We start from the raw sequence: 12,943 nt of genomic DNA, 5'->3' as shown, positions 1-12,943 counted from the left end.
TGTATGCTATTGTCTGAAGGAGTTCTCATATGTTACTTGGTTGGAAAAGAAATAACAAGTCAGAGTTTGATCAACCATGTCCCTTGAAATTCTGCAAAATGGCTTCACTGTTGATCATCCTGTTAACCAATATTCTCAATTCCTTATACCTCCCAACTGTGAGATCATATATTGTTATCAATTGTTAGCTCCCAACTTGTTAAGTCTCGAAGTATTCTAATCCAATCTGTAAATGTTAGGTTCCTAAGAGTTAAGTTCGAATCATAAACAGAATCGAGACCCGAAGTATCAAGAACCATGTTTAGGGATAGGGAATGGGATATGGTGTTTCTCTTTCTTCCTCAATATGATTGTGTGATTATGTTTTGTGTACCTCACAAATGTTTCACTCTTCTCTTCACTCGTGTTTACACTCATTCTCACAAGTGTATCACTCCTCTCATAGCTCCAAAATCTAGTTGTACCTGCAAGGAAAATCACCTTAGCCATCCTTAAGGAGGTCACAGGTGGTGCAATGGGAGTTCGCAAATCCCCATCCTTGTTAAACTCATCAGATGAATCTGAGTCATAATCTACAAGTTGATAGTTTCCCTTTTAGGGTTCCAGATTTGAACTCTGGGAAGGTAAGCAATGATCCAAAGAATTTAGCATAAAGATCAAAGTTTCTTTCTAATGTCTGTGAAGACATTTCCTTGTAACTCATCGGGTAAATCTGAATCATTGTCAACAAGTTGTCGATCTGCACCTATGTCAAATCCACTATCCGCGGATGCATCCAGGTTTATTAGTCCTGGGGAGGTAGACACTGACCACTGACATATGGCTATTGGATTAGTATCCTCTCCTAACACCTGTAAAGGCAATTGGTCCATTAAAGAACCTTGAGCAATCGAATCTTACCTTAAAATGGATGAAACTCTTGTTTCTATCAACTCTTCCTTTGTGTGTGTAACATTTCCTTGTGCATCAAGAATTATTTATGTTTGAGGTGGTGACACTACATCGGATGCCTTGGCCGACAAGCGAATTTCAATAGACGCACCATGTTGAGAGGATGAATCTAGTAACTGTTTTGTGCCTTTTCAGCCATTACATCTTTTTGAGAAGATGTTGGGAGCTAGCAGTTGTCTCGGTTTAAATACTACTCATCTTTGTAGGAGACAGAGCTGCTGGGTTGACTTCAGAACCTTCCTTATGTGGTGCACTAAGGCACTTTCTCCCTCACGCTTATTCATACTTTATTTTAGTGGTAAGAGAGTGTTGGTTGGTTCTGTTTCTGTGTTTGTCTTTACAGTTTGGGATAGAATTTGTGGGTTTTCAACCTCATGACTATCAAATGAAAGAAGGCCATTGGAGGCTGAACCTGCATCACAGAACATATGGCAATATAGAGATAAAATGCACTTAAGATCTATAATGAATGAAAATTATGCATTTAATCTTTTGAGAGAAATGATGTATAATAGTGATTTCAAAAGATTTTAATGAAATAAGAAATCACCAATGTAGAAAGAAGTTTGATTTTCTCCTAAAACTATTCGAGTGCACAAGTCTGTTTTTATGCCTAAAAGATAAGTGATTTGATAAGACACAGACTGATGACCTAGCAGTATTAAGAAGAGAAAGAAAGATTTTGTCTTTCAATATGAATGAGTTTTTAGAAAAGCATTGATCACTTAGGGTAAAGTCTAAGCAATTCTCATTCATGTCAAAAGCTCCATAATCTATCTTTATAAAATTATAATCAACAACATTGTGTATTGATAAATAATCTTTATAAGACTGACTATGCTGCTGATTTCAAATTGTAGTGAATCTGTCAGATATAGCAACTCATATAAATCCACTAGAGCTTAAAATCTCACAATTATCTGCAACAAAATATTAACAATATATCTTTGTTTGATACTTGTCAAGTACTTTGGATATCAATAATTATGTTGCATCCTACTTTAAATATTAAAAATAAGACATCAATGAATTAAATACCAATTATCTATCAAAAAGATATCAGCATTCAATTTCATATATCATATAATTGTTAACTCCTAACAACTGTAATATCTCAAACAATATTGGTTCGATAAATAAAGCAACATTAACCAACATTGACTTGTTTGCAATCTTAGAAAAATATTCTAAGTTCCATATACTTTGATCCAATGAGTATTGCATCTATATCAAAGTGTATAGGAATTTGCAAATAAGTATAAAAATTATTCTAACTTGACAACATATGGTTGCTTCTAAAAAGCAATCAAACATTTTAACCATAATTGTACTTAAGAAAAATTTCCACACTTTCTATATTAGTATAAGTGACTAAAGGTAAGCATTTATTACTTAGAGGAGTTCTAAGTAATATCACAAATACTAATACTTCACAATTAGTTCATAGTTAAACTCTTAACTAAGTATCATTAACTGATATAAGTCAAGAAATTACACACAACTAATCATGCTACAGTCATGATTCTGATTTCAGTGAATTCTTGAGATATAAACATTGCTAAATTCACTAAAACCAAAATCTCATAATTAACTTATAACACATAAGTTACAATCAATATACAAGATATCAATTATTGACAGATTTAGTTATAATCAATCATGCTACTTATTTATTTTAAGTTAGTTTGAATTATGGAGAAAATAAAATCATTGAATTGCTTCAATTTCCATAATCCAAACTACCCAAAATAAATACTTAAATAAATAAATACTAAATATCTATGACTTAGATACTAGCACTTCAATATTTTCATAATTATCATATCCTTGAATAATCACCAAAAGGATATATGATTGATATACATGGCAATCACTCTCTGGATAATTAGTAATTTTAGAAATACTTTCTAAGCATATAAAATATTGAGAGTTTTATACACATCACTTAGAAAATACTTCAACTTTCAATATCAATGATTTTTAGAAATAAGCATTGATTACTTAGAACAAAAATTCTAAATAATATCACTAATACTAAAAGTATCACAATTATTCGTACATGATACAAATAACTATGCTGCATGTTATTTTAACATAACTTAAATTATGAGACTGATATCGAATGGAATTATCTACAGTCATAATTTAAATCAATTAAAATAGTATTCAAACTTAATGCTATAATACTTAACTATCATAAATGTATATGACATTGTAATCACGATAATCAAGATAGTAGCACTAAGTACGAGGTACTGGATTACTGATAAATTCATAAGTCCTTTAAATATTAAAGATTTAATACTTGTGAAGTTATATGAAGAATTTCTTACAGATGGGATTTCCAACTAATATGCAATGAATGATATCCCACACTTACAAACCAGTCTTGAAAAATTAACTTTATCAAGTGATTTAATAAATGTTTCTGTCAGTAACTCTTTGACTAAAGTGACATGCTCTCTGAAGTGATGATACCTGGTATAAAGGTGCCTTGACTTAGAGTGTTCCACAGAGTTATTGGATTTGAAGTTGTTTCTTATCATAACAAGAAATCAATCTTCTTTCACGAAGTCGACAGCTTCCTGAGATTCTTCTCCTGTCACTTAAGTTGACAGCTTCAGAGATGCTTCTCCTATCTTTCTTTCAACCTATATAATCTATATCTATATAGTTAAACATGTTAAGCACAATATCTTTAGGGTACTTTACTCCAAGATTTGGTAGTCCCTTAAGATATCTAATAATCTTGTTAATAGGTATAAGATTAAATTCTCTAGGATTTACTTAGAACCTTGCACTTTGGCATCTTGAGAACATTACATGTTGTCTATTAGCATTTGAGTAAAAGAGTGAGCTTGTCATACCTCTATAGCTTGTCAATATACCTGAGTTGCACTGATCAAGCTTTAGTGGTTTCTGTTGGTAAGTAGACTTGGCATGTTCAGAATCTTCCAAATTTTGCATCTTCAAAAGATCCTTAACTTACTTGTATTGCCATCATTCTTTCGGTTTCCTTGTTCTCCTAAAAGAATTGTTCTTTTGGCTTGCTTGAGCTCCAAAAAACAATTATTCTAATAGTTTGCCTGAAGTAATTCCAAAAAGAATTGCAACTTTTCCAACATGCTCCTCCATACCTACTCTACAATTACTTAGCAAATAATCTTGCACAAGTATTTGTTAGTAGACCAACATATAACATTATCATTTATATCATTACACATATATAACATTATGTTTATGCCTAGTGATAAGAGAGTCATTAATATGATGACTCTACTAGTTTATATTAAACTGTAACTTCAGTTAGAGTGCCATACCATGTCCTTGACGATTGCTTGAGTAGTATACTAGTTCATACCAACCTGAAGTGAGCATGTGAAGAAGAGATATGTATAGTCCAATAGATCTGCAACTGAAAAGTCCATGAACTGTGGTGCATTGACTTCCTCTTTTGACTCACCAACCAGGAGTGCACTTGTACACATCTACAAGAGTCCAATTCCAAGTGTAATGTACATCAGGTGCCTGATATGTCGTAATATCCTCAAGTCTCGTCACTGGTGCTATCTGTTAGATACTGCTTCCTGATAATAGCCTAGCATTCAGTTTGGCCTTGTCCCTCGTAACAATGCCATTATCATCCAGTTTAACTTCTGGTTATCCTTGTACCAATTACAATATTATCATTTGGTTTGGATACCAGCTTCCCTATAATCTGCTTGCTGACTGATTGAGTTCATTTTTCTTTGCAATCACCCAATCAATCCAGATCTATCAGAGCTTTTGTAACTTTCTCAATTTCTTCTTTAGATAGAAAACTAGATAAGTAATTATTCACACTCAGTAGCCCTGCTAATCATTACTCCGCCATCTGGATCACTTAAGAACTAGACTCTGGGAATAATATTGACATCAAACCCTTTATCTCAGCAGATATGTTCTTGTAGTGTCCTCTTGATATTCAATGTGGTGTTAAATCTGACTAGCTGATCCTTCTTTTGCTCCCCCTAAGCTGTTGGTGGGATTTTCTGAAAATCCTTACCCTTGCTGACTGGCTTCACTGAAATAATGAGTTGTGTTATACAATGCCATTCCACTGCTTGGATATGAATCATCAATACCATTAATTTCTCCTTTAACAGCTTGGAGCATGGGGTTGTTGAACTGTGCATTTAGACTTTCAATCATCTTCTGTGATCAACCATAAATGCCCTGTAGGTTGTAGACTCCACTTAGTAGCCATGAAGAATATCCTTACAAGTCTTAGCTGCAAATGCCAAGATCTTCAAACAAATGAAAATATTTCATTGTTTGCTCATGTAGAACATTATCTCCAAACACTTTCAGGTTATCCAGTGTTTGCTCCTGTTGGCCATTAACTCATCAGTGGTCTTTATGTATACATCCTGATCAAGGCTTGATCTTACGTGTTGCAAACTGTTTTGACTGCTCCATCCCTTTGGTATTTAGAAAGTCTTGATTAGCTTGATATTTCCCTTGTAGCTTTAATCAAGTTCTGGTTCTTCCTTTGTACCACTCCATTATGACACGGAGCTCCCAGTGCTGAATATGTCTCAAAATATTCTTGATATTACAGATATTAATCAGAACTGCTTCTTGAATTCAGTCCCATTATCTGACCACAAGATCATTTCTCTTACAGTTGGTTCCAGTTTGATCTTCCTTGATGTGATCAATCACCATCTGTGATGTCTTATCTTGAGAACGCACGAACAACAACTTTGTTTAATACGAGTAGTCAACCACCATCACTAAGGTATATCTTTGCTCTGATGTGATGTCTTTGATTTCTCTTTCTGACATGCCTCACATTTATCATCTTCTGAATTTCAGATGAGGCAGTCCTCTCACTAACCACTATTCACAAAAGAGTTCCTTGAGTTGATGTTAAAGGGTGAGAGCTTCTATTTCCATAGCTAGACTTTTATCAAATGAAGCTTTACAGTATAAACCATTGACTTCACCTTTTCTGAGTTTCCAGACTAGCCACGAGCATTTCCTTTCCTTACTCTAAGAAGAGCAAGCTTCTCAACCTTCCTACTTCAGATGAGACACTGATCCTTCATTGTATTGATATTTTGTCCTTTAATGCAAGACTGTCTGATAAGAGGATTTGTGCCTTGATTCTCCAGCAAGGAAGTTGCTTCAACTGTTATCAATGACTCCAATAATTAGTTGTTATCAGTGATAGCAATTGTTGAGTCCACGATGACATCCCTTTTCTATATAGCTTGTCCCGTAATGAAAACCTTTGCTGTCATCTCCAAAGATTACTGACGGAATAGCTTATGTCAATCATATTTGATTGTGAGGCTCTTCCTGTGGCGCCCTCCAAACCCGGGTCAGAAGTTTGGGGTCCACAACACATACACAAAATTTAAACCTGTATAAGAAATATTATTTGTAATGACCCTGCTTTACATAACCACGGATCGCAACAGGTTAAAGTATGAAAACAAGCCACAATCTTAACTTATGTTACAACGTACCAAATCCCAACTAATTTAATTTATAACTAATAAGGAAATTATTCTTACAATCTTACTATCTCACTACCATGTGAAGCTCCTGCTAGCTCGAACCAACTCAAACTGGAACCGTAGCTCGCACTTTGGACTAGAGAACCTCACTATCAACCATATCCTTTTTAACTGTAAAATACATAGAAAGATTCGCAAGAGTGAGCTAACTAGCTCAGCAAGTAACAATAACAATAACTAAGGTTTAATAATGATCAAGCGAGATGATTCAGAGGAATCAAGTTTCTTGTTAGACAATCATTAGAATTGGATATTCATAATAAATTTTAAAACCAAGGTTAAGCTGTTGATCATTCACGCACTAACCGCGAGCAAGGCACACAGCTCTGCTCTATAAACTGGATCCAAGGCACACATTGACCTAATTTGACCACGAATCTGGTCTGACCACGAATCTGGTCCATATAAAGAAAACTATCCAATTCTAAAGCAGTTCAATATGATAAACAATATAACTCAATAAAACAAGATCATAATCAAAGGTAATAAAACATTTTCATAAGAGCATGATGCAATTCATGGGTACCACGGGGGTATATCGAAGTATATAAAAGAGATGGCCTCCAGCCTGTAAGGGAATCAGGTATTGGATGAACAAAGATTTTTCAAGGTTTAGTTCTTTGATGTTATACAAAATGGTTGGGGTATTAAAGTTTCTGTATGTTCAAACAATTCGGTTCCAGTGTTTGGTGTTTGGTAGTTATATATATTTGGAGAGTAGTATCATATTTTTGTGGTTTAGTATCTGGAAATCAACAAGGGATGGTTTACCAAGAATAAGGCTTACGGCTCAAAGATCAAATGATGTGATCCCGGTTCAAGGCTGTATGATTCAAAGTACTCGCAATATAAAACAGAACTATTTTGAATACTTAACAATATATCACAGGAAAATTCTAGAAATGTTTGCACTATATTTCGAGAAATGTTTAGCAGTATTTGCCTTACAGGGCTTTACAACTATCACTGATCAACTCTGAGCCGATTCTGACGCTCAGGCTTTAACGTTCAACCACTAGATCACCTTGGATTCGACTTCGACACTCAGGTTTTTCGATTGAAACCCTACTGAGCTCATCGACTGACCACTAGGTTATCTTTAGTCCAACTTCCACTTTCAGTTTCCCGACTAGAACCTACAGGGTCGAAATGCTCTATGTTAGACACCCAGTTATGCTTGACATATCCTTGCTAACAACCTACCCATACGATAGCATATTCCGACTCGTACTTAAAAACATTACTATAGTACACGTAATATACAGGATTCATATACTCAAATCTCGATTCAATATTTGTTTTTAGAAAAAACACATGTACTCATCGTTTTAGGAAACAAGGGTTGCCAGCTATAATTTATGAGTATATTCTTACGACATGAAGGTACATTTCGTAAAATAGAGTTATTAACCATATGGCATAATATGCAGGTAGGCTCGTACCACATTTATTTATAAGTACATAACTATATACACTCGACTGATATTCCCGATATTCTACAGGATACACTTCCGAAATTTGGACAGCGTCTCCTTTGCTTATTGGACTACCCGTCGAACAAAATCGACGTCAAATCCACAACAACAATTACTATAATAATGCACAATCCAACCGATAACGTAACTAATCAATCAATACTATTTTAGTCCCAACCAAACACACCACTCAACCATCTCGAAACCAAATATTTAACTATTACTTTTATCTCGAATATTCAAAAAATAAATTTACAAACTGTTATTAGGCTCAAGAATCATCATTGCCATTTATCCGTCAGCTCAACAAGTTCATTGCTGACGGCGGCATACCTCCAACGGTACCCGTACGGGCGTCCTGTCAGAGTTTCGCCAAAATTTCTCAAACCCGAGTAATTTAATCATTTTATAATTCATAAAATCACAAAAGCAGTCATATGAATTAAGTTAACTGGAATCACAAAGCAAGCCTTCGAATTACACAGTTACGGTAACATTACCACAAACGAGAACAACACAGGACACGACCGACCACCGGCCGGAAAACACAGAACAACAACATCACAAATTACAGCCAATAGAACACACGCGCCTACGCGCTGCTACTAAAGCCGCCACACCTCTCGGAAATCCGAGAGGCAGCAAATAAAAACACAGACAACATAGACATACATAGATTATGCATGTATATACCAAAGCTACCACCAAATGAGGCAACTCACGGGAGATAAATCGGAAAAGGGTGAACACGGCGATGAACGGCAACAAGAAAAAAAGAAGAAATAGAGCACAGCTATGACAGAGAGAAAAGAGATTAATCGAGTAGAGAGAAAAAGAATAGCAGAGAGAGATGAGATACACAGAGGAACAAGGGATGAATTTTGAGAAAATAAAAAGAAGGAATTGATTTCTATATTATTATTTTTTATCAGCAAAACTCTGTGCAACACGTGTATACCCATTCTATGACAATTTGACACGTATCAAATGAATAGGTACGTGTCCCAGATTTCGATCACAAGCCCGAAATTCGAAATTAACGGGTCGAGGTGCAATATAAATAGTTTCAGAAAATTGTAAGTATAGTTTTAAAATGTTAGAAATATCCCGAAATAAATAAAAATGTAATTTTCATAATTTTAAAACAATTTTGGAAGCGCAATTTATACCCGCTTTTAACAATTAAATGAATCAACGCGCGTGTGAAACAAATTCCAAAAATTCCCAAAATAATTTTAGAATTCTCGGAATATTCTAAACGTAAATAAATATGAGTTTCATAATTTTTGAAGAATTCTGGAATTAAATACAGATTTTACAAATAAATGTAATCAGAAAATCATACAGGGTTAAATAATTGATGAAATATTGATTTCTAAATTTTGTAAAATCCCAAAAATAATTATTGTAATTATAAAACCATAAAAAAATTTAGAGATATTCCAAATATTTATGCAAATAAATTTGCACTAAATTCAATTTTGAAAGTGAAAACAATTCAATACGACTCCATAATTAATCACGCAATTCAATCTCATTCACTAGTAATCACATATTCATGACAACAAAGCAATAACCCACTGACAGAACCCATACATATATTTTATTTATTTAATTATTCGATAATTACACAATTAAATAATACTAAAAATATACGAGTCGTTATATCCTTCCCCCCTTAAAAAGATTCTGTCCTCGGAATCTGATCTAGCTAAACAAGTGAGGATATTTGTCAAGCATATCTGACTCTAATTTCCAAGTATACTCTTCTACTTGAGGATTTCAAACGTATTCACTATAGATATACACTCATTTCCAAGGACTCGCCTTTAACGATCAAGAATTTGGATCGATCTTTATATGCAGAACAAACTTGGACAAGAGATCATTGGCTTCTAATCAATCACTTAATTCGAATCAGATACTTATCGCTTTAACATTGACAGGCAAAACACATTATATGTACATACTGTTGTGACGGTAACATCAAATCATGAACAACTTTATCTATTTTTATCAATACCTCGAATGGTTCACTAAATTTAGGGCTCAACTTGTCCCTTCTATTCAGACTTATCCAATCTCTTTCAAGGTGAAACTTTTACAAACACAACTGGTCCTATTTCTATATTCATACTCTCTCTCGATACAATCCCGTCTTCTTTCTCTGTCTACTCCGAGCTGCTTCAATCAATATCACTATGCCCTTGGTGTGCTGAATTAACTTAGGATCTAACAACTTCCTTTTTCCCACATTATCTTAACAAAGTGGGGACCTACACTTGCATCCACATAAGGCTTGGTAAAGTGGCATTCTAATGCTGACATTGATGATAAATGATTATCCTAGTTTTCCTTAAAACTCCACCTCTCAACATAACTTATATTTCCTGAATCGCTTCCTCACTTTGACCCTTCGTTTAAGGATGATAGGCGGTGCTCAATTTCGACTTAGTTTCCAAACATTTAAACATCTCCTATTCGTTTCTATCAGTTAAGGCTGAAAAGTAATCTCATATATTCACTTATTATCACCTTTTAGTATTTGAACTTCATATCCCACTCTTTCCAATTCGTTTATTAACTCCCCAGTGGTCTTAATTGAAGGGTTTTTAGCACATAGCCGCAGCGAAAACGTAATTTTAATCTTAAAAAAACTGAAACCCTCCGCAGGATCCATGCGAAAAATAATATTTAATTCGTAGTTCAGTATGTTTACCTTAAGAAGCTTTACGTTAATGGAAAGATGGAGGTCTTTAATAGCGATCCAAGAACGATGAATGGAGATCCTTAGCAGCTGCTCCTCAAGTGTGAAGCACTCCACCGGTATCCTCCAAGAAAATGATGTAATGAAGGAGGAGGAGATGGAGAGAATTAGGGTTTTGTAAATCTTTTTGGTTGAGGCAAAAATAGGGTTTATAATAGTATATTTATAGGCAAAATTTTCAGCTGAAAATTTTCCCATAAAATATTATTATTATTAACCCTTTATTATTCTCACTAATAATTAAAACACCTTTTAATTATTAATCTTTTTTCTAAACTCTTTAGAAATAATTCTCTCACTTGATTTAATTTCCAAAAATTAAATTCTTAATTAATAATATTAAGAACCTTTTCTTAATTAATTTATAATCAATTAAATCTCATTTAATCAATTATTAAATTTGCCAATTAATTATTTATTTTATAAATAAATAATTATCAGCCATTATTAATTAATTCCTCCACCATTAAATCATTCTCTTTTATGGTGTGACCCTATAGGTTCAATATTAAGCCGGTAGTATAAATAAATAATAATAAAACTATTTTATCATTATTTATATAAATTCTCTAATTCATTAAATATGATTAATTAATTAATCATATTTATTCTACATCGTGAGGGATACTTCTCAGCTTATCGTGACTATCCGGATAATACGAATTCACTGCTTAGAATACCAAGAACCTATTCAGTGAGTAGTTACCGTACAATTACTTCCTTCTACCCTGCAATGTCACGATTAAATACAAGGCATGGAACTTGTGTCAAGCCTATCATATTTAATCACTTGCTTTCCCATTCACTATGCTTAGTTCTATTTAATGTAAATTAGAAACTCCTTTCTAATTTCATTCACTCTGGCCAGAGATTCCTGAACTAACATAAGTGGATCAGTATTGAACATTCTCTTCCTACACTGGAAGGGGTAGATCCTTTATTGATCATACACTATTTTCGTGTACGAATTCCTATACCCAGTAGAGCCCTTATAATTGTCCCTTGAGACTAAGAACTAAACCAAAGCATAGTTCAGTGTACACAAGATGACTATGATGACCTCAAGTCTAAGGATACTTGTACAACTATCACTATGTGAACAACTGCTGACACGTGAGTGAACTCCATCAGTTGTTCAGCTGTGTGAGTCATGTTCAGTGAACTTATTCTATAATAAGCACCTACATACTAGCTATAGTGTCACCACACAAATGTCTATGAGAACAGACATCATTCATAATAAAGCAAGCATAGTATGTACCGATCTTTGCGGATTATTAATTACCAGTTAGTAATCCTATGACCAGGAACTATTTAAGTTTAGAGTTATCATCGTTTAGGTCTCATTATTATGATCTCATCACAATCCATAAAAAGCTTTACTCTAAACAGTGGTATATCTTATTTAAATATTTAAATAGATAGAGCCCGCAATAAAAATAAAACAAGCCTTTTATTAATATCAATGAAATCAAAACAGATTACATGAAAGTTATTCCTAAATCCTCATACATTTAGGACATATCTCTTTCAATCTCCCACTTGTACTAAAGCCAATCACTCTGGTATCTAATACCCATCTTGTCTTTATGACAATCAAAGTGACTCTGAGAAAGTGGCTTTGTGAGTGGGTCTGCTACGTTGTTATGTGTGTCAACTCTCTCGATGTTGACATCTCCTCTTTCAATAATCTCCCTAATCAGATGAAAGCGCCGCAGGACATGTTTGGAATTTCTATGAGACCTAGGTTCCTTGGCTTGTGCTATTGCTGCGTTGTTATCACAATACAACACAATAGGCTCTTCAACGCTAGGAACAACTCCCAACTCAGAAACAAATTTCCTCATCCAAACGGCTTCTTTTGCATCCTCACTTGGAGCTATATATTCTGCTTCCGCTGTGGAGTCAACCGTTGTAGACTGTTTGGAACTCTTCCAACTAATCGCACCACCATTCAGAGTAAACACGTACCCTGGCATGGATTTGCTATCACTTTCTGATTGAAAACTAGAGTCAGTATAACCCTCTATTTTCAACTCAGATTCACCACCAAAAACAAGAAAAATGTCCTGAGTCATTCGCAAGTACTTAAGGATGTTTTTCACTGCTTTCCAATGGTCTTCAACTGGATTGGACTGATATTTGCTCGTCACACTAATTGAATAAGCAACATCAGGCCTTGTACA

This window comes from Apium graveolens, chromosome 11 (genome assembly GCF_009905375.1).
Source record: "Apium graveolens cultivar Ventura chromosome 11, ASM990537v1, whole genome shotgun sequence".
In the NCBI taxonomy this organism is placed as follows: Eukaryota; Viridiplantae; Streptophyta; class Magnoliopsida; order Apiales; family Apiaceae; genus Apium; species Apium graveolens.
The sequence above is the reverse complement of the archived record's forward strand: the minus strand, read 5'-3'. Positions refer to the sequence as shown.